The following is a 22,411-nucleotide window of genomic DNA, read 5'->3' as shown; positions in this document are numbered from 1 at the left end:
AACACACAATTTATTAATACATTTCCAAGAGGATTAACAGAGGAACAATTCTCCAACATTTTTATTTAAGGAGATATACATGTATTTACTAAAACAAATAAGAGAAATGGAGCACTGCCTCTGCAGCGCCACCTATTGGAAGGCAGCTTTCTTGCAAGTCAATGTTAGACTTAAAAAGATACACCATAACTGGCGACAGCTCTTCTTTAATGTTGGATTGCTCATGCATGTGAAGAGAGAAAATCCAGAAGTAAAATTATATTTAGGGAACTGTTATCTAAGCAATTTCTGGCCATAATCTTCAGTACATTACTTTGTTTTATTTGGAATTTGTAATGATTAATCTGGCTCCTACATAAAAGCTGTGACAAGTATGCTGGAAGACTATTTTCAGGAAAGTCCAGTGATTTCAGCCTAATAAGGGAGCACAACAAGAAGATGAGATGCCAAATGATATGTGAAGCAGATAGTAGAGAGGGTGGGGGCATGGGGGGTGCCAGAGGAGGGAGGGGGTTCTCCAGAATCACTGGGAAGAGTATTTCAATGAATGGCAAAAATCCTCCAAGGACTGTATGAAATGGTTTTTCTATCACTGAGGTTTTCAACAGTTGTCAAGAAAAGGCTACAGTTCTGGGAGGGAGGGAGAGGAGACTCAGAGGTAGCTGCATCACACGCACACACAAAGGGAGAAGAGAAAGATGGACCAGACGTGAAGATTCAGGGAGGAAGAATATGTATGAATCCCCTTTTTTATCTCTCCAAGCAAAACATTCTTTTTTTTTTTTTAGAATTTTTTTCCATTACATTATTTTGCAAATCTCCAGATTTTGAGTCAACGACTATTGACTCGTGACATCTCCAAAAAAATCATATAGTGGATGCAACAGAGACGATTGGACCCCAGGAGGAACTTGTAAAAACTGGTGAGTGATTAAACTTTATATGTGTAGAGCAAATAGAAAATGACTGCAGAGGAAAACGCTTCTTTCTTTATCGGTGAGGATTTTCCTGGATACTTTCGCAGATGTTGGATAATGTTGCACAATGTATGTCTAAAACTTTGATTAGAAACCTATCTCTGCAGATGTAGATGCCTTAAGGCTGGTATTTGGCACAGTTCATCGTGATCTCAAGATGTGTTACACGTGATTTTCCATAGAGTGGCAGGTAGATTTTGCCAATTAATTGTAGCATGATGAGACATTACAGGAAATACACACAGAAGTAGCAGAGCTGGATTTGTTATTTGATGCTTTCTGTAGTATTTCATGAAATAATGCAGTATATTTACCTACAGTGCAGTATACAGATGTTGACCAGCTCAGCTCTGCTACATATGAAAGTATAAATTAAAAAGTATTGCCTAATTTTTAGTTCTGACTTTAAAGGTATTTAGAAAACGCAAATAAATCAGTGAGGATATATGTCGTAAAAATCATTGATACAGAGGGAAAGACCATCAGCTGTGCTGTATCCGTATCCTGTGCTTAGAATTTTTGCCCCATACTAGACCTCTACTTCAGCTTGAGAAGTATGTGAGTTGATGAAGAGTAAATATGTATGAAAGAAAGTTAAAAAATATTGTCTTAGTTCTGCGAATTAGTCATCTGAAATATAGTTATTTGCACTTAAGCACAATATCCCAACTGCCTTCCTATCTATCATTCTTGTGGGGGTCTATGGAGCCAAGTCCTGGAGTGCTTGTCTGCAGCTTACTGACACTGAAGTCGATTTAACTGCTTCAGTGTGTGCACAGCCAGCAGTGAATATCAATACTCTTATTCCAGTGGAATAGTTAGTATGGGATCGGTATTAGGGCTGTTTTCAGACGAGCGTGCTTGAGCTCCGTATTTGATCTGTGTTTTGCATACAGTAATATGGACCTAATATAAATCTATGCGTCTATTCATTTTACTTTATGAAAAATGCAATATGACCTATTTTTGCCTCTGTATTTCTATTATTTTCTAGTAAACAAATACGGATCAAAATTTGCCCAGTAGAAAATAAAATATGCAGAGGCAAATACATCAAATACGGATGAACTACTGAACGGAAGTACTACAATACGCTTGTCTGAAACCAGCCTAAGTGGCAACCTTGTTTCTTCCATGTCATACCAAGGAAGGGGGCGGAGTCTAACACTACACTGATCTAAACAGTGCAGCATTAGGCTCCACCCCTCCCACCCCCACCCCCACTCCAGTCTTCATATCCACTTTTCTGTCCTAAACCATATTTCCACAGGCTGTAAGGGGAAAATCCGTTTAAGAACTATCTGCTAATGTGGGGCTTGATTAGTCAGTGTGGGAGGAAGGGGTTCCCAAGCCAGGCAATCAGCCATTATTGCAGTATATGTATTCTGGCCCTTCCTCTTGGAGGGTGCCAGTTATTCCTTTGCAAGGTGGAGTTCTGGTCTGGTCCACGCCTCCCTAGTGTAACCAGTAGTCAGATAAGTTACCACTGGTTTTTAGTGTTGCTATAGCTTTGACCATCTAAGAACAGTCTAGGAGGTCCCCAGGTTCTAGAGGTGGGGTTACCCCTGTATCGGGGATCACCCCAATTTGGGGCAGGGTTTTCCCATATTAGTATGATGGGGTGACATTTCCTTTTCCTCATTTTTTAATTTCATCATTAATAGTTTTGTTCTCTGAGTTTTCAAGTAGTATGCATATCCATCCCTTTGGGCAACTATTATGTCTTATCCGGACCAGTTATTTTTGTGTCCAGCTCAGGTGTAACATATATTGACCAAACCTGCTGATTTTGATGGGACCCAGCTGGACAATTCTCTAATGTGTATGGGTCTTTCTGTCTCTCCCCAATAGTAGATGTCGGAGGAGGTAAGGATCAGGAAGTTGGATTGCAACTACTAGATCCCTTTTTTTTCAAGGAGATAAGCCACTGCCAGACTCCTCCTGTCCCAGCTTTCTGGCCTCTCTGCCTTTAGACCACATGAATACTAAGCCAAGCCGAACATGCATATGCAAGGCAGTATAATGGCCCAGAGTTTGGGTCCCCTGCAGCACTTTAGAATGCATGCTTTATGTATGTCTTGTGTCATTGTTATGAATGTGGTATGAGTCAGTATTATGTGCATTAACACTTCCAGGCATGAATGGATTAATGTCTGGTAATGTCTGTTGATGTCTGGGAAATGTATCAGTTTGTCTACTTGTGCATTGGTCAGTGTGCACGTGATGAGTTGTGAATGAGGTGTCAAGGAAGAAGATTGTGAGAGGGAGTTGGGAGTTGGAGTTGGTCGAGCAATGGAGATGGAAAAGAGATGGGCTGCTGCTCCTGACGGAGCTCAGCCATGATGGAGTCGCTCTTTTTAAAAGTTTGCCCTTGAGTTTTGGAACCGAGGACATGCTGAGAATGTGTGGGTGTGAGAGCGCAAGAAACACTTGTTTCTATTCAGAAACCACAAGTCATGTGAGAGTAGTGAGTAACCGCCTGATGTTAACGACAAGTGTGAAAGAATTCTAAAGTCCATTCAGTCGAGAGAGTTTCATTCAAGAGAGAGAGAGATCCAACAGATAACTGAGACTGTGGATATATGCCTTGAGAAACTCCAACTGCACGAGTGACAGGAAAGCAGGTGAGGAATGTAAGCCTACTACTAATAATCTAATACTGTACAAGTTACTTTGTACAAGTTGCTCTTCTGTTGATTGAGAAAGACGATGAAGTAAAAGAACAAGACCGCATGTTCCCGGTTCTTGTAGAAAAAGTACTTTCTGCGTGTGAACTACTCTTTATTCAAGTTGGGTAATCCGCCTCTGATTCAGGAACATTGCCGTCACGGTGACAAAACAGTGAATCTCAGATACGGCATGTTGTGCTTGAAAAAGGAGTTACTGAAATGTGTTGCACTTTGTACTGTCTGTTTGTCAATAAATATCTATTTCTTTCATTACTGAGTACCACATCCCCTTTTTTCCACCTACCATGAATGGAGGTCATCCTCTATTCTTGAGCCATTTTCAATCCACCAGTAGTGTCTTCATGCTGCTCTACTTTGGGTTACCCTGAGCGCAGTAGTTCTTTTATCTTTATTTCCACTTCTAGTTCACAGTGACAATACAGGAATTTAAAGTAACCCAGGTTACTAAACATGATCTCCCCCAGTTAGTAACGAGGTTGGGTTCTTAGCCAGCCGTTAGGAGAAGACAGTAGAACCCCATGTCAAATTGCTACTTCGTTTACCCCACTGTCTCCTTGGACGTTGCAGCAGTATCAAAGGAGATAGTTGACAGCCGATCAAAGACAGCTATTTAATGTATATAGCCAGCCTTACACACTGTAGCACCACGGGGGTTAAATAGCACGCCAAACGGTCACTTTCGCTTCTTGGTTACTTTATTCATACAATCTTTAGCAGAAACATAGACGGCTGGGTCTCCAGAGAAGTAATAAATGTTTGCAACAACAAAGTCCTTTTTAAAGTCCCTTCACAGTCCACAGGAGGAGCAAGTAAATCCTTAGCTGAGGAAACAATAACAAGTCCGTTGGTTTGCACAGACCTGTGGTTGTCCAGAGCGCAGCTGGTCCTTAAGTCTTCGGTATCTCCAGGCCCTAGTCCAAGGGCAGGCGTTTTCCCCCAAGGGTCCTGATGGAACCACGTAGCTCCTGGTCCTTAATGTCTCTCTGCTCACAAGAGGAGTTTTCTAGGGCCAGAGCCCTCCAAGCGTCCTGCCGGGACAGCGTCTCTCTCTGCTTATAGCAGGAGTCAAGTCTCAGCTGCAGTCTGCCAGACACACACCTACCACTGCAGTAGGAACACACCTTTTTATCCTCCTTACACACCTGTGGGTGTTTTTCCTCTTTCCTCAGGCAACAGACTGGCTGTCTGTTGCCCCCTACAGGCCATCCTCTGTAGCGCACCCCTACAACACATGCACTAAATATCTGCGCTGTTTCTGGTCAGCAACCACTAGTATCTGGCTACTAAAATTCTGAACACCACTGAGGTGTGTGATTAGCAAATTGATCATTATGAAGTTGGTTCCACATCCACAAAAAGCAAAGAAAAATAAAAAGCATGTACAATACACAGTCCGTTTAAATTCTGCACCCTGTTGAAATTATGTACTTGTTGGGGTCATTGAAATGAAAGCTCATGTATTGAATGATGGAGTGACACTCTATATTTTGCCTTCAAAACAAGTTGTACTTAAAATCATTGCATATTGATGTTTGGAACCAGGATTGTGTAATAAATTGGCTCCCGGAGGTTTAATTGGCTGAGAAAACACATTTATGTGTGAAAAATCCTTCAAAATTGTTTTGAGAATAATACAGGGCATGAAAGCCCCTGGGAGGAATGAGTCAAACTAGCACTTGTTCTCCTATTGCCAGACATTGCACTTTCCAAAAAACACTATACATATACAGTAAGCTGCATAAGCATCACAACAAATACATACCAGTGACTATATGTGATAAGCCTGAAAATGCAGAAGCGGAACCTTTGCATTGTGTGGCACATGAGCAAAGCCTTGGTGGTGCGGTGGAGTGTGAAGGAGCTGGCAAATATTTCATTCAAGTCAAGTCTTATTTATAGAATAAAAATGGTTGTCCACATCTTTAAAGGGAGTCTATCGGCTCAAACACGCTGTCTAACCTGCAGGCATGGTGTTATACAGCCGGAGGACCCGAGCAGATTGATATATAGTTTTATTGGGGAAGGATTTAGGATAACTTGTATCTTTTTTATTAAAACCTCTGAACATTCTGAGCTGACCAGTCCAGTGGGCGGTCCTATCAGCTAGAGGGTTAGCTGTCAATCACTAATTATACTGAGGTTCGTTGTCAGTTTTTTCTGCCACGTACACTGAATATCCACTCTATTGAGACACCATTGGAGCTTCCCTGTATAAAAATTAGATCCAAGACCCTGGAGTGTAGCACACAATCAAGTGAGCAAGTTGATTAGTTTCAGTGTGAATCCACTTTAGAATGGGAGAATTGAGTGATCTGAGTGACTTCCAACAAGACCTGGTCATCAGTGTTAGACTGGGCCATGACTTCATACACTGCCAACTTTGTTAAGTTTTCTCATGCAATGGTGTGAAGAGTATAGCAAGAATGGTGTGATCAAGGAAGAACATTCAGTGAAAAAGGACTCTATAGAACGAAACAACCTATCAACGAAATGGGTCAGAGGAGGATATCAAGAATTGTGCTGATGAACAGTTGGTGCACAGTTAAGCAGATTACTACTGATATACAATAACAGCAGATAACCAGTTTGGGAGCCATTGTTGTCTAAGGGCTTATTCAGAAGACTGTATATCGGCCGGGTATTCACGCCGGCCAATATACGGTGTCCCTCTCTGTAGGGGGAGGAGGCCGGAAGAGCCGGGAGCAGTTCACTGAGCTTCCGCCCCCTCTCCGCCCCTTGTCACTATTTGCAATAGGAGGGGGTGGGAGGGGCAGAGCTAACTCCTGGAACTTAGCCCCGCCTCCTCTTATTGTTATGGTCAGTAGGAGAAATCCTGCCACCTCTTTACCTCCTATTTTCTAAGTTTGTTGTTGTGGTCGTTGCTATGTAACTGTTCCCCCTGCTGACCAATTGGTCCAATTATCAGCTGAGCATACCACTCAGTTCAGCCTCATTCAGAAAGGAATTTCTAATTTGGTAGCCTCTCTAAGTATTCATGTTTTATGCATTGTTGTGCAGTTGATAGTTGCAACAACATGTGCTTAAACCAGTATTTCTTGTTCTAGTTCTCAGTATCTTGTTCAAGTTTGTCCAATCAGTGTGACTTGTTCCTTGGTTATTCCTAGTTCAGTCTTTGTTTCCTAGTCTATGATTTGTCTTACTATTCCTTGTTTGTATATGTCTGCCTTTGTTCATTGCTTTTTAGCTTGTTGTCTGGATCCTAGTGCCCTCTTGCTATCAGGGATAGTGCTTCAGGCAGGAATACCAATAGGGACAACTGAAGACTACTGAGACTGGAGGTACTCACTCCATTTCTTAACCCGCTCCCCTTCTTATTCTAAACAAAAAACTCCACCCAAATTGGCATTTTAAGTGGGGTAAGCCACAGCTTTATTAAATACAAAAAAAACCTTTAAATTCCATAAAACCTTTAACGCTTTCCATGCTTAACAAACCCCCAATTGTCCTAGAGTCCGAAAGGCGTATGAAAGCCCCAATCTAACTTTGGCTTGCAAACCACCCTTCTCCTACTACAACTGCTGGCATGGAAAGAACTTTCAGCCTATACCACAGCTGTGATGACTTCCAAAACTTTGCATCCTCATACTCCATGTTCTGAGACGAACCTATGAGTACTCCTCTTGCAGGAGGGTGGGCGGGTGTCTTTCACTGGGCTCCCAGCTCCAAGCTGCTTCTTTTTTCCCTATCTTCCTAATAAGTCACTCCACCTCTTCCAGCTGCATGTCGCCACACCCTCTATCCTAACTGCGCCCTACAGTCCCTGGCAACTGCATTAAGCATTTTGCTGCCTTCAAGCGGCAGTGGAAACAGTGCAGTGGAGAGATTAATGGAAAATGTAAAGAGCTAGCATTAGAGACAGCATTTCTCTGACAGTTATTTCTGTTCTATACCATTTGTTACATTCTTCATCATCATCATCCAGTTACTGTAACCCCCTGCTCCTGTCACCTAATGGAGAATCTCTACTATTGTTTGTGTTTCACTGTGCTGTCATATGCTTCACATGACTTCTTCTTTCTCCAGTTGATACAGTTCTGGGGGTATCTGAGTACTAGGAGGAAGGGTTAGTACCCAGGAAAGGTGACTGCTAAAGATGAAGTCAAGTTCTGCCATTTATTAGATTCTGCCTTTTTCTGGTGAACAGTCGGAAAAGAATAAGTAATCAGAAGAATGATTCAGCTTCATTTTCTTATGCTATATAGACAATGATAATCAGCCCATTACAAACCTCACTTGGCTTTAGAGAGAATAATCCCTTCCGATACATAATAGATTCTTGTTGAATCACAGAGGTGATTTAAGGCTTAAAGAATAACTCCAGCCAGTATAAAATGTTAAATTGCTAACCCTTCATACTCCAGTGATTTACATGAGACGGACCCAATCTGGATGTGGAAAATTGTGGCATGGAGAAAATAGCCACGAGTTGTATCAGTGTAAGAACCATAGTGTAATATTAAATACTAAGATCACAAAAAAATACAATGAGAGATAAGAAAGGTTTTAGAAGTTATGCTATATCACCTGAGGTCCTTTTACATATTCAGTGATCGGGCATGAATGTTTGCCCAAAAGTTTATTTGCCAAATTGTCGGGCCATTTCAATGTGCCCCCAATCATGCAATGAGCAAGAAAATGCTCAATCATCAACTGATTGGATCTATTATACAAGCAAAAAAATCATTGTTTGTCAGTAGCACATCCCATGATATGAACTGGGAGCTATCCTGTAGGGCAGGGATGTCAAACCCATTTTTACTAAAGGCCACATCAGCCTTATAGTTGTCTTCAAATGGCTGATTGTAATTGTAAAACTGTATAGTAATAGTGACCCCCACAGTGGCTGCAGTAGTAATAGTGACCTCCATACTGACCCCAGTAATAATAGTGACCCCCCCATAATGACCCCAGCAGTAAAAGTAGACCCTATAGTGGCCACAGTAGTAGTACTGTTCCCCATAGTGGCCCCAGTAGTAATAGTGCTCCCAATAGTGGCCTCAGTGGTAATAGTGACCTCAATGGAAGTGCCAGTAGTAATAGTGCTCCCATTGTGGCTTGAGTAGTAGTAGTGTCCATCATAGTGGCCCCAGAAGTAATAGTGCTGCCATCATGGCCCCAGTAGTGATCGAGTCTGTTCCACTGGATTGGCAGAAAGCAAATGTGGTGCTGATATTCAAAAATGAGTCAAGAGTGAACCTCGAAACTGCAGGCCAGTAAGTCTAACTTTTTAGGGGGGTAAAAAGTTCAAAGGGTTTCTTAGAGATGCTATCCTGGATTACCTTAAGGATAATAGTTGTATAACTTCATATCAGTATGGGGTTATAAGAGGTCGCTCCTGTTAAACCAACCTGACCAGCTTCTACAAGGAGGTAAGTTTTAGACTGGATCAGGGAGAGTCACTGCATTTTATATATCAAAGAAATAAAATACGTGGCAGCATACATGGTGCAGCAAGTATCCAACGATTTATTTTATTCTTTTTATTCTTCCATGGTGAAAATAGTGATGTTTCTTTTTATTATATTTATTAATGACCTGGTTGAAGGAGTGTGCAGTAACAGCAATATTTGCCGATGATGTAAAACTATGTAAAGAAATTAACACAAGAGACAAGAATATATGGTTGCAAATGGATCTGAATGAGTTGCGGGCAGAAAAGGAGCAAATAAGGTTTAACACATAAATGTAAGGTTATGCACATGGGCAGGGGAAATACATGTCAGCATTACACACTAAATGGGAAACCGAGACTATGGAACTCTCTGCCTGAGGACGTGATGATGGCGAACTCAATAAAAGATTTTAAGAGGGGCCTGGATGCCTTTTTTGAGTGTAGCAATACTACATGTTATAGTCACTGATTACTTCAGAAGGGTCGGTCATTCGGGGATTATTTTGATTGCCTGACCTGGAGTTGGGGAAAAAAAAATTCCATTTGAAATTAAAAAAATTTCAACTTCATTTAAGTGTTTTTTTGCCTTCATCTGGATCAGTATTGCAGAAAAATAGGCTGCACTGAGTGGACATAAGCCTTTTTTCAGCCTAAAATACTATATTGTGTTTTACCAACTATTTTCTTCCTATTGTACGTATTGTTGCTTCTAAACCCCCCTGTAAACTTTAAAGGGTTAAAGAGGTTGTACCAAAAACAACTTTTATCACCTATCCACAGCAGAGGTGATGAAAGTCTGATCTGTAGGGGGTCACTGCTAGGACGCCCACCAATCCCAAGAACCGGGGGTGAGGGGGGGCATGTCCCCCTTTCTTCTCATCATTAACTTCCTGCCACAGGACCGGATAGGAATTCTACACTTTCACGCAAAAACATTCATAGCCACATTGTTGGAAAAGTGCTTGGGTTTTGCTATTGTGTTTTAGGTTGATCATGTCAGACAAATCTCATCAGCTTCTACGATAAAGTAAGTTCCAGGCGGGACCTGGGAGAGTCTATTGATCTCGTATATCTGGACTTCCCTAAAGCATTTGACACCGTGCCCCATAGTAGGCTGATATATAAAATGAGACAGCTCGGATTGGGTGAAAACGTGTGTATCTGGGTAAAGAATTAGCTCAGAGATAGAAAGCTGAGGGTGGTAATAAACAGTTCATACTCAGATTGGGCCATCTTCGCTAGTGTGGTGCCACAGGGCTCAGTACTAGGCCCCATTCTGTTCAATATATTTATCAACAACCTGGTAGAGGGGCTGCACAGTAAAATATCACTATTTGCAGATGACACAAAATTATACAAGATAATCAATGTAACGGAAGACAATGTAATCTTGTAATCTGGGATAAAATTCTCCTGCGTCTGCTGAAAATGAATTGAGTACCCACGTTGGTATTTCAAGGTTACATAGATCATGAAACCTAGTTTGCATGTCTTCGTTGGCTTGTTTAAGGTTTGAGCAAAAAACGTCTAAGTCTGTATCTTGAAGTTTGTTTCTGTCTTCGCGTGCAATTTCTCAAAGACTCGGAAACTGACAAAGCTTGCGTCGACTCAGGTTATTGGTATGAAGGTCCAGTTTGGCAATGAAGGAAGAGATAATACCTTTAGCCTTAATGAAATTCAATTTGTCTCCATGTAGCTTTGTGTTGGCCTTGTTGAGTTTGTCAAATATGTCTGTGAGATAGGCAACGTCAAGACATCGTAGTTCGATTGCATCACAAAGGCTTGGGTCAATCAGCTGAAGAAAGTCGACTACTGTGTCAAAAAGTTTGTAGAAGCGTTGTAAGCACTTTCCTTTGATGTGTAGGAGTAGATGTTCGAATTCTTCGTCATGGTCTTGACAGAGCTTGTGGAAAAGATGTTCGTTCAAAGAGTGTGCTTTTATCTTGTTTACAGCATTAAGCAAGTACATTTTGTAAAATGGATGTTTTTTCCTTGGAAAAATTCTTCCATTCTTTTGTATATAGAGGAGCCTTTCATGTCGGTGGTAACATTTCTGGTAAACAACAGTTCCTCCACTACCTCTTCATTCGGATTAATAAAACGTACGTAAGCTAGCAGCAATGCTTCATTGTCTCTAACCGTTGACTTGTCAATTTGCATTACAAATTCTGTGTTCTTTAACACGTCCAAAAGCGTTTCTTCCACATTAGCAGCCATCTTGTCAATTCTTCTTCAAACGTTGTCATTATTCAAAGGAATTGAGTTTACTATGGCACACGCGTCAGGCCCCAGCATAGTACTGACAATCTCTTTAACTGCGGGTAACACAAGTGTTTACCCAATAGTATGTGATTTGCCACATTGCGCTATTAATAAAGGGATTTTATAGGAAGCAAGGAGACTTTTGTCAGCATCGAGAGCAGATTTTTTAAATAGCACTAGAGCATTACAGTGCGGCGGTTCTCAAACTTTGACTTTGAACCTTGAAAAAATTAAATAGGTTTACCCCCTTTTTGTCTAAATGTAATTTTTGCAAGGTGATCACTCAGTCTCGAAGGCTTCATAATTTCATTTGAAAATGCCTTTTCGCAAACGAGGCAGAAGGGAAGCTGTCCATTTGTAGGAGAAGGGATAATTTCCATATTTCAAGTATCCATTTCAATATTGACGGCATTTCTTCTTCTTAGCCATTTTTATAAAGTATGCTTTGAGGGCTCAGTCACACGTGCGCATCAGGGCGCCAATGCGCCCGTGTTACTGCATGAAGAAGACGGCCGCACTGCAGGTGCAGACGACTCTCCGCAGCGCCGGAAGAAAGAACACATGACCGGCAATGGAGCCGGGCATGTGTTCTTTCTCTGCACCTGCAGTGCGGCCGTCTTATCCTGCAGCAAGACAGGTGCATCGGAGCCCTAAGAATGCACTGCTTATGTCGCTCTATCATATAATGATGTATGACTTTTATAACTCCATGACTCCGCTACAGATCAATCACAGAATAACCTAAAGAACAACCCGCTGTATTCCATAATGCCGCTGATTGGCTGGAACTTGCAATTGTGTGGATCTCTGGGAGTTGTAGTTTATATCAGTGTTCTGAAAAGACACTTGGCGTCCACTAAGATTACAACTCCTAGAGACCCACACAAGTGAAAGTTTGAAGCAGTTCCAGCCAATGAGCGGTATTATGGAATACAGCGGGTTAGGTTGTGCTGTAGGTTATACAGTGTTATGAAGTCTGATTTATCTGTAGCGGAGTCATGGAGTTATAAAAGTCATACGTTATATGATAGAGGTGTGCAGGCTGCACACATCTCCCATTATATGTAAGTGATTCATATAGAAATAATTGCCTTGGTTTTCGTCAGTTTCGAATTTCACTGATTGTTTTTGGACGGATTATCGACATAAACCGAGGTATCACTACTAGTTTTCAGAAATAAGAAGTTACTGCAGAAAAAAATCAACAAAGCAAACACAAAACGCCCCCCCTGACGCCCCTTTTCATTCCACCGCCCCCTTGAGAAGTAAAAGCGACCCCCAGGGGGCAATAACGCCCACATTGAGAACCACTGCACTATGCGACCTGGTGATCACATGACTGCCGGGTACTCTCTGTCTGTCCTAGCAGACCCTGATCAGGTCTGTTAGTGACTAATGTCATAGAATCATGGAAAAGTATGAAATAAAAAAAAGACCATGCGAATGACCCTCAGAGGTCTTATATGACGTCATGGGGGACATAGATGGTAAAAAAAATTGTTACAAAGAATAAGTTTAAAACAAATTTACATTATAAAATTTAAAAATATATACCTAAAAAAGAAAATGACCCACTGCCGGCGCCAACCAAAACCATCGCCATATACACCCTGTAATCCGAGACTATACAAATTATATATCAAAACGTCTGAAACAAAATGAGGAACCCATTCTTGTACTTTATTTTAGCATAAATATACTAATTTTAAAAATAAAAGAAGATAAAAATGGATAGCGCTCCAAGAAATGGATAGGAGGTGGTTGCCAAAAAATACAAAGAATATGTGTATATAAATGTGAAGCAATCGTATGTAGGAGGTTACTCACCCCGTGACACCGGGCCCCTGTATAGGGTGCCCGTGCGTCAATATCCAAGATGGCGTATCAATCCAAATAGGGAGTGATGATTCCTCGCACCGGTCTCAAGAGACATCCTGAGGAGAGCGTCTTGGTTGCTCCCAGCGATGAAAAAACCACCACAGGATGAAAGGTAAACCAATGTGAAACAAAAGGAAAATTAACCAGCGCTCCGGTGCTTCGGAAGATAACAGATGATGCAGGAGTATATATCAAAAATGAAGTTTGTATGGTTATAAGTATTACTTACTTCGCAGGGGTGCTAATGATTAAGCACCCCTGGATCCAAGGTAGTGGGTAGAATTCAGAAGGTACATACAGAAATTCTTTTTATTGCGACGCGTTTCGGCCGTAATATCGGCCTTTCTCAAGCATAAAAAACATCTACAACATGCCTGCATTATATAATGCAGGTAACTAACACACAATTGCATGGCCTGCAAAGATGATGTTGCAATAAGTTAGATAGAAAACATGGACTGGATTGTACATCAGGTAATCAATGTCAATAATCACTTATTAAGTATATATATATATATTAGATGGTCAACCTATCTATATACTCCTCATGAACATGTGGATTAGGTGATATAGAGTATCCAAGAGTTCCTATATATACTATTGTTGTATTTAACCGATGCCAGGGCTTACTATTAGCCTATGGCGTTATTAGCTGGGCGTGACATGAGTGGACGTAATTGTCACATGATCATGGTGCCGCAGTAGTGTCATAGCAATGATAAAAAGCAGAAATAGATACTAATGGGAGTTCAAACATTAATGATATTTCAGGGACCTGTTGCCTGCCGCCGCTGAGATAGCAGGCACGCATGCTTCCAATGCCGTCTCCACCGCGAGCGTCATTAGAAGTGCGCGCGCCGGCCACCCTAGAGTCACCATGGCAACATGGACGCTGCGGGATGGAGCACAATGTCTCCCCGAACAGCATCGGAAGCATGCATGCCTGCTATCTCAGCGGCGGCAGGCAACAGGTCCCTGAAATATCATTAATGTTTGAACTCCCATTAGTATGTATTTCTGCTTTTTATCATTGCTATGACACTACTGCGGCACCATGATCATGTGACAATTACGTCCACTCATGTCACGCCCAGCTAATAACGCCATAGGCTAATAGTAAGCCCTGGCATCGGTTAAATACAACAATAGTATATATAGGAACTCTTGGATACTCTATATCACCTAATCCACATGTTCATGAGGAGTATATAGATAGGTTGACCATCTAATATATATATATATACTTAATAAGTGATTATTGACATTGATTACCTGATGTACAATCCAGTCCATGTTTTCTATCTAACTTATTGCAACATCATCTTTGCAGGCCATGCAATTGTGTGTTAGTTACCTGCATTATATAATGCAGGCATGTTGTAGATGTTTTTTATGCTTGAGAAAGGCCGATATTACGGCCAAAACGCGTCGCAATAAAAAGAATTTCTGTATGTACCTTCTGAATTCTACCCGCTACCTTGGATCCAGGGGTGCTTAATCATTAGCACCCCTGCGAAGTAAGTAATACTTATAACCATACAAACTTCATTTTTGATATATACCCCTGCATCATCCGTTATCTTCCGAAGCACCGGAGCGCTGGTTAATTTTCCTTTTGTTTCACATTCATTTTAAAAATAAACAATTATAAATTTAAAGAAAAAAAAAGTTTTTTTCAATTTTTACCCCCAATAAAACCAAAAAACGGAAAAAAGTCAGTGGAAAAAAAATAGCCCTATATGTCTTGGAAAAAAAGTGCAGCAAAAATAATTTTGGTAGCTGAAGAAAAAAAATAGCACAGTGAAACCACCACATGGGTAAAATCTAGAGATGAGCGAACGTACTTGGTAAGGCCGATTTCGCAATCGAGCACCGCGATTTTCGAGTACTTCACTACTCGGGTGAAAAGTACTCGGGGGCGCTGTGGGTGAGCGGGGGGTTGCAGAGGGGAGTGGGGGGGAGAGAGAGAGAGAGAGAGCTCCCACCTGTGCCGTGCTGCTACCCTCCGCTCCACCACACCACGCCCCGCCCCACAGCGCCCCCGAGTACTTTTCACCCGAGTAGTGAAGTACTCGAAAATCGCGGTGCTCGATTGCGAAATTGGCCTTACCGAGTACGTTCGCTCATCTCTAGTAAAATCCCTAAAAAGTGTCTGGTCCTTTAGAACCAAAACACCCTGGTCTTTAAGAGGTTAATATGGCTCCATGTCAGCTACAGCATATGTTAAGGCCAGATAATCCCATCTACATTTGACACAATGATTAGCATTTTGAAGCTGTGATTTTTGAAGGTGGTCTTACATTCCAGAGAATAGACCTCAATGCCCTCTAAAGAGTTACATAACGGCTCTCTATACAATCACCCTGAAAGGTCTTCTCTCCGGAGAATGGAAGATTTAATAAGTCCATGAAAACACTGAGCTCTGCCAGATCTGTCAAAATACTGTAAATGTGTTTGATTTCCTCCCACAGCAGTCACTGAACTACAGGAATTGCTTGAGCCTTTCCCTTCATTCACTTCACTGACGTTACTTACTGCAGAAGGGTTAGGGCTTCTGCACACTGGCGAGAGCGATAGCGGGCTGTGATTCATAGACCAATATCACTCTTGCAAACCTTCTAAAAAAAACCAGATGAGGTGATTTCATGTGAAAACAGCCTCGCATCACTGCGGGGGTTCCCTTCATCCCATTGCTTTCAATCGGGAGGCAAAGAAAGCAACGGGAGAACATTGCAATCTCCTGCCACTGCTGTGACAGCAGTGGCAGGGATTTCCTTCATCCCTACAGGGAGTCCCCTTATCACTGAACACTGTAACAGAAGCGGCCGGGGATTCTGTCATCCCTATGGGGAAGTCCCCTCATCGCTGAATACCCTGCCACTGCTGTTACAGTGTTCATTGATGAAGGGACTCCCCGTAGGGATAAAGGAATCCCTGGCCGCTTCTGTCACAGTGTTCAGTGATGAGGGAATGAGGGAACTCCCCGTAGGGATGAAGGAATGGCCTGCCACTGCTGTCACAGTGTTCAGTAGGGATGAAAGAATCCCCTGCTGCTGCTGTAACAGCAGTGGCAGGAGATCACGATCTTTTCCCTATGTTTTCAATGGGGCAGGCGCTTCTGCCACCAGCTTCATTGAGAACAAAGTTAAACCCCTAGATGAAGGAATTTTTTCCACAGTTGTCACAGCTGCAGCAGGGAATCGCAATCTTCATCCATTGCTTTCAATGGGGCCGGTGCTGGCACCACTGGAAACAACAGGCGATATCGCAAAAAAAGAATGAGCATGCTGCGATTTTTTCTTTTTCACGCTGCATCGCAGGCGTGAAAACCTCGCAAATGAGAATGAAACCATTAAAATTCATCGGTTTCATAGTCATGCATACTCACTCTCACAGTGTGAGAAAATCACCCAATTTGCTCGCAAGTGTGAAGGCGCCCCTAGGCTACCATCACATACCATGTCTGCAGAGGTTTTGCTACACAATTTCTGTTGCTCTTTTGCAGATGGCCATAATTAGGCCACCTTCACACGACTGTATGTGTTTTTACGCTCGCCCGTACGCAGCGTATATTCGCATGAATGAATTTTTGATCTGATCGAGTCCCAATCTTAATTAACGTATTTAAAGCTACTCACACGGGGTGCTGCTGCGTCTATTTAAAAAATCCACACAGAAGTGATGGCAAGCAAGGATTAGAAGGAAATGCTCGGAATGACAATTAATGTCTAATTAGGGCCAGCTGTCTTCTTTTCCCAGCGTTATATGCAGGGTATCCCCTCCCTTTTTTTTTCCAGCTGTCATAGAAGTCTATGGGAGCTTGCTGCGTATATCCTATCTTTCCGTATAACAAAATTGCGACCAAAAACAATTTTGTAGCTCCTATTCTTTCTCGCACAACTATTTTATGTGGAAAAAATCGTTCATCTCAATGAAGCAATTGAAATCCAACGCTTTGCATGGTCGCAATTTACGTGCAACTTTTTTACACGCCGAAATACCTTCGTAAATATGGTCGTCTGAATAAGCTCTTAGCGCTCCTGCAAACAAGCATTTTTGCACACATTTTCACGCACACAAAATTGCTTGCGCAAACTTCAGACAATAGAATCTCTCACATTCTGCGTTTTTGCGCTTCATTTTCTCGCGTGCAAAAAAAAAAAATGCGACTTGCTCTATTCTTGTATGTATTTACGCATGCTAGCCACCATAAGAGTCTATGGGGGTATGCATGAACTTGCATATTGAACTACGTAAATTTACGATGTTAATCGACAACACCGGGGACTTATTAGGCTGCACAGCTCTTCTAACCACAGTCCCGTCAGCGAACGGTCCTGGCTGTGCAAAAAAGTACAGTAAACAGCGCTGCTACACAGGCAAAAGTATGCGATAGCACAATCACGCCACACTCTTACGATTATATATATGCCTACGCACGTCTGCAGGAGCCCTTAATCAGCTTTGCTGAATTTGCTGTGGTTTATGCTGCAGATTTTTTTCGAATGCGGAATTTGTTCCGTCTTTCTGATACGCCAGTTCCTGCAGTGAGTTCGCACTAGCAAAGTTTATTTTCAAGCCCATTGCTATGTACTATCTATCTCCGAGATAGAACATGCTGTGATTTTTCTTGCAGGCGTATTTCGCAGAATTCTTGTAAGCGCTAATATTGCCGCTTATGGGAGATTGGTACAGCATTTTCCATGCACCCATAATATGCTAAACCAACACGCTCATTAGAGCCCGGCCTTGTTGCGTTTCTGCAGCAGGAATGCTTCAAAATCCACCAGAAAAGTGTATTTGCGGATTTTGGTGCATTTTCTGTGCTTCATTGAACTCTCTGGTGAAAATCTGGGCAGTTTCCACAACATTAATAGACTTGCTGCGGATTTGTAATTTGCAGTGTTTTCCAAATAACCTTGCAGACCCACTGCTACATGTGAAGGAGATTCGTTAAATCTCATTTACTTGGCTTGTACTGTAGACAATGTAAAATTGTTTCTGAAGTAATTACGCTAGCGGAAATTCCAGAGCGGACCTGCCTATGTGAAGGCGGCATTAGACCCAAGTTCACCATCATGCTCCTCATTATCTTCCAGACTCTGACCTCTGAGATGTGAAGTTACACATAATATTGATCTACACTACAGCTTTGTGGATACAGATAATTCAGTTCTCTTCTGTCATGCACCATTGCGAGGGATATTGCTCTAATATTTGAAAGTGCATGTTCCACATTCACAAACATATGAATACATCTCATGGCATTGTGCCAACTAGGACCACACCTTGAGAATGTGGGTCCTGCTTCCTGCACCCCTGGCAATCAGCTGATTTTGCCACGGGAAGCCAAGGTCAGCCACATATTTCCATTGTAACAGCAGTACTACAGGATAGCTATTCGCATCAACGGGCATCCTGTGATACTGTACTGGGACGGCACAAGATCGGCCCAAATGGGACTCAGTGCATCTCTCCATTCTGCCTCATAGAGGGGCAGTCCAGAGCATGGGACAATGCCCTTTGACATTCATATGTCCTAAGGTTGCGTTCGCAGCAGCCAATAGCTACGGTATCTTGCCAATATTATTGGCAAGATACATCTGCTGGTGTTGAAAGTCTTGTCTTATTTGCCTTTCCTACTATACCAGGGCACATTCTACAGTGTACAACTATATTGTATCCACATTATGTTGAACCTACAATATCTAGGTGAATAAGGAACAATGCTTTGGGTACAAGAGGGTATAATGTTGTCTTGCTTGATGGAAATGGGAAGATGGAACAATACCTCTACAGCGCCTACCTTTTGAAAGGTAGCATTCCTGCAAGTCAATGTCAGACCTATTTTTAAGCCTTGTATAATGACTGGGAATTATGAGTCAAAGCAAGAGTCTTCTCTGGAACGAAAAGATAACCATGCACAGACTGTTTCGAGTGGATTGCCCCTCATCTGTGTGCAGTAGGTTTGCCTCATAATTCTCAGTCATTGTTACAAGGCATGTTCAAAGTTTTGATATTAACTTGCTGCTTTCCAATAGGTGGCACTCCGGAGGAATCATTGCATCTTGCTATTTGCGTATTTCACAGAGGAGCATGAATGGCCTTATAAGTATCTTTACACTCCTTCTTGGTACTCTCCCTAAGGAGAACAGATATATCGTCCTGAGCCTTGTTTGATGACATGGTTACCCTTCCCTACCCTATTAACCTCTTCCTGCTGCAGCCTACTTTCGTTTTGTTTTTTTCCTCTCCACTTTAAACCATCATAGCTCTTTTATTTTCCCAGTTACAAAGCTGTCTGAGGGGACAAGTTGTATTTCTAACTGGTACCATTTAACATAACATACCATATAATGTTCTAGGACACTTTTTAAAAAATTCTAAGTTGGGAGAAATGAAAAAAATGCAATTGTGCAATTTTTTTTTTGGGGGGGGGGAGGTAGCTTTTACAACATCTAAGGTGTGGTAAAAATGATGTTTCTTTATTCTGTGTTCAGTACTGTTATGGTGATATGAAATATACATAGCTTTTTTTTAATGTAGTATGACTTGTATAAAAAGAAAAAAATTGCTTACTGTCAGCATCAATTGACAACGGCGATCAGTATAAGCGCTAATCTTGGGCATAGCCAGCCGGTGTCAACTATCAAAGATGACTAACACCCTTCGCGTATGTAGCAAGCTCGGCTCCCAAGCTCACTTCATACACAGACACCCGATGTGTGCACAGGGAGAAGGGGTTAAATAAATAATAGATAGAAGAGTCTATACAATTCTGGAAAGGAAAAGGGTCTTACTTACTATCTGAAAGCTTTGGTTAAGATTTCCTGCATAGAACCATAATACGATCGATCGGATGTATAGAGACTTAAAGAGATAGGAGAATGAGTCAGTGGAGTGAACTTTGTTATATCTTGGACTCACCACAGGTAGGAACAATCCCATCGTAATTCTAGCACATACAGCTCCATTGACCACTATCAGTCTTGTTTTGTGCAAAAGGAATAAAGTGTTTTGAAGTGCAAAAATTGCAGAAAAGAACAAACAGGTAGGAGGATGTGATCAACACTGAAGTAGAAAAGTTACGCAATCACTGTATGAAGGATCAAGTTAATGGCTCTCAGAGCTGTGAACGGAACTTAGAAATTCTTATGCTATGTCGTAAAACAATTAGTGGTTTACAGGTACTGTCTTCTTAATGTGAGCTCAAAAATTATATGTAAGTCAGTGCGTATAAGTGATGCTTATCTGCTATTTACCGTATTTTCCTCAGTTCTTGCTCCTTAGTAGCTTTTTTCGCTTGGCTCCATTAGGACCAAGCAGTGATCCATGACTACAGTGTTGTGGCTTGATGGCTGCAATCACAAGGTGGAGCTGGAGTGGTATCATAACGTCATTCCTTGTCTACATGATGCCACCTTTGGTGCATGCACCCTGCCAGTCAGTGCTGGGCAGTGCCTGTTTTCTTTCTCTAAGTGTCGTCTGTTGGAAATCACTACATAAGCCCCTTAGGTGTCTTGTGTTGGTAATCCCTTAGGCCTTAGTCAGACGGGCGTTTTTTGCCGCGATTTGCGCATGCGCATGCGTCCGGCGATTTTATAAAACCATTGCTTTGCAATGGTATCGGACACATGAGCGCTTTTTATGCACTCATCCGATAAATTATAGAACAGAAATCGCAGATCGCACCTATCTGCGATCTGCGATTCCTGTTCTCTTCTCTATATGCGCTCAATGGGGCCGGCGGCAGCAGCGCCGACCCCATTGAGAACATATAGAAGACAAATCATTCTTCTCTGCCACAGCTGTAACAGCGCTCAGCGCTGAGCCAATCAGGGGGCAGGTCTGACTCACACCCCCTTCACACCCACTGCAGGCCGGCCGCACGGAACTCCGGCTGCCGGGAGCAGGTAAGTATGTATATATTCTTTATTTTAACACTTTTCTGGATGAATTGCAGGGAAGAGCTTATATATTTAAGCCCTTCCCAACAATTCATCCGACACTCGCCCGCAGCGCATTGCTTTCAATGGAGCGGGCTGTATTGCCGCTCCATTGAATGCAATGCGCTGGACAGCTCCGGCCCGTTTCTAATGAAACGCGGCTAGGAGCAGATTTTCGGGCGATTTTCGGGCACCGGTCACGCGATTTGCAGATGCGCATCCGTCATGCGATCCACAAATCGTGCGAAAAAACGCCCATCTGACTAAGGCCTTAATGTTTAAAGGGGTTTTCCACTAAAATAATATTGATGACCTATCATCAGGATAGGTCATCAATAGTTGATCAGCAGGGGTCTGCCACATGGGACCCCAACCGATCAACCGTGCAGGCACATGCTGTCAGCGCCACAATAACACATCAATGAGAGCTGTGCCTGCAGTTACAAGAGCCAGACACTACATGGGAGGTTGGTGTGGAGGCTTCCGCTCTGACCTCTCTGTTATTGCGGCGCTGACAGCATGCACCCACACAACTGAAAAGGCAGATTTTAATGAACTCAGAAAGAGGGCAGGAATAATTCAATGGCTGGACGTTCTTAGGCTGCATTCAGACGAACGTATATTGGCTCAGTTTTCACGCCGAGCCGATATACGTTGTCCTCATGTGCAGGGGGGGCGGGAGGATGGAAGAGCCAGGAGCAGGAACTGAGCTCCCGCCCCCTCTCTGCCCCTCTGCACTATTTGCAATGGGGAGAGGCGGGCCGGGGCTAAGTTCCGAGAGAATTAGCCCCGCCCCGGTCCGCCTCTCCCCATTGCAAATAGTGCAGAGGGGCGGAGAGGAGGCAGTGAGGGGGCGGGAGCTCAGTTCCTGCTCCTGGCTCTTCCATCCTCCCCCCCTGCAGATGAGGATGATGTATATCGGCCTGGCGTGGAAACTGAGCCGATATACGTTCGTCTGAATGCAGCCTTAAGGACAGAAATCTCCAAGAAGGTTGGGAAATATTGCAAAATTAGATTCTCAAAGCACAATCATTAACAATACCTAAAAAAAGGCAGAATGGGACAGATAGGTTGATTGCGGAGAATCATGGCAATTTGCAGCATGCTGCGATTTGCCACCCGCAAGCAGAGAATCGCAATGATTCTCCACTCGTGGACATGGGGGCTGCGCTTTCCATAGCAGCATTATGGAAAGCGTGCATTGTGTTCCTCACAGCCGGATTACGCCGCGGGGAACGCAATTCA

At 42.6% G+C, this 22,411-nt stretch overlaps 1 protein-coding gene across 1 annotated transcript in view; it reads left to right on the top strand.

The window, feature by feature from the left end:
- Positions 1-833: 833 nt before the first annotated feature.
- The window catches only part of HRH1 (histamine receptor H1), a 259,101-nt gene continuing 237,523 nt past the window's right edge, over positions 834-22,411 (top strand). Inside the window, exon 1 of the mRNA XM_066594901.1 lies at positions 834-923. The gene's annotated coding sequence lies outside the window, so the exon portion shown is untranslated. The remainder of the gene's footprint in view (positions 924-22,411) is intronic.

This window comes from Eleutherodactylus coqui, chromosome 3, assembly GCF_035609145.1.
Source record: "Eleutherodactylus coqui strain aEleCoq1 chromosome 3, aEleCoq1.hap1, whole genome shotgun sequence".
In the NCBI taxonomy this organism is placed as follows: Eukaryota; Metazoa; Chordata; class Amphibia; order Anura; family Eleutherodactylidae; genus Eleutherodactylus; species Eleutherodactylus coqui.
Note: the sequence above shows the minus strand (reverse complement) of the source record. Positions and strands in the feature narration are given on the sequence as shown.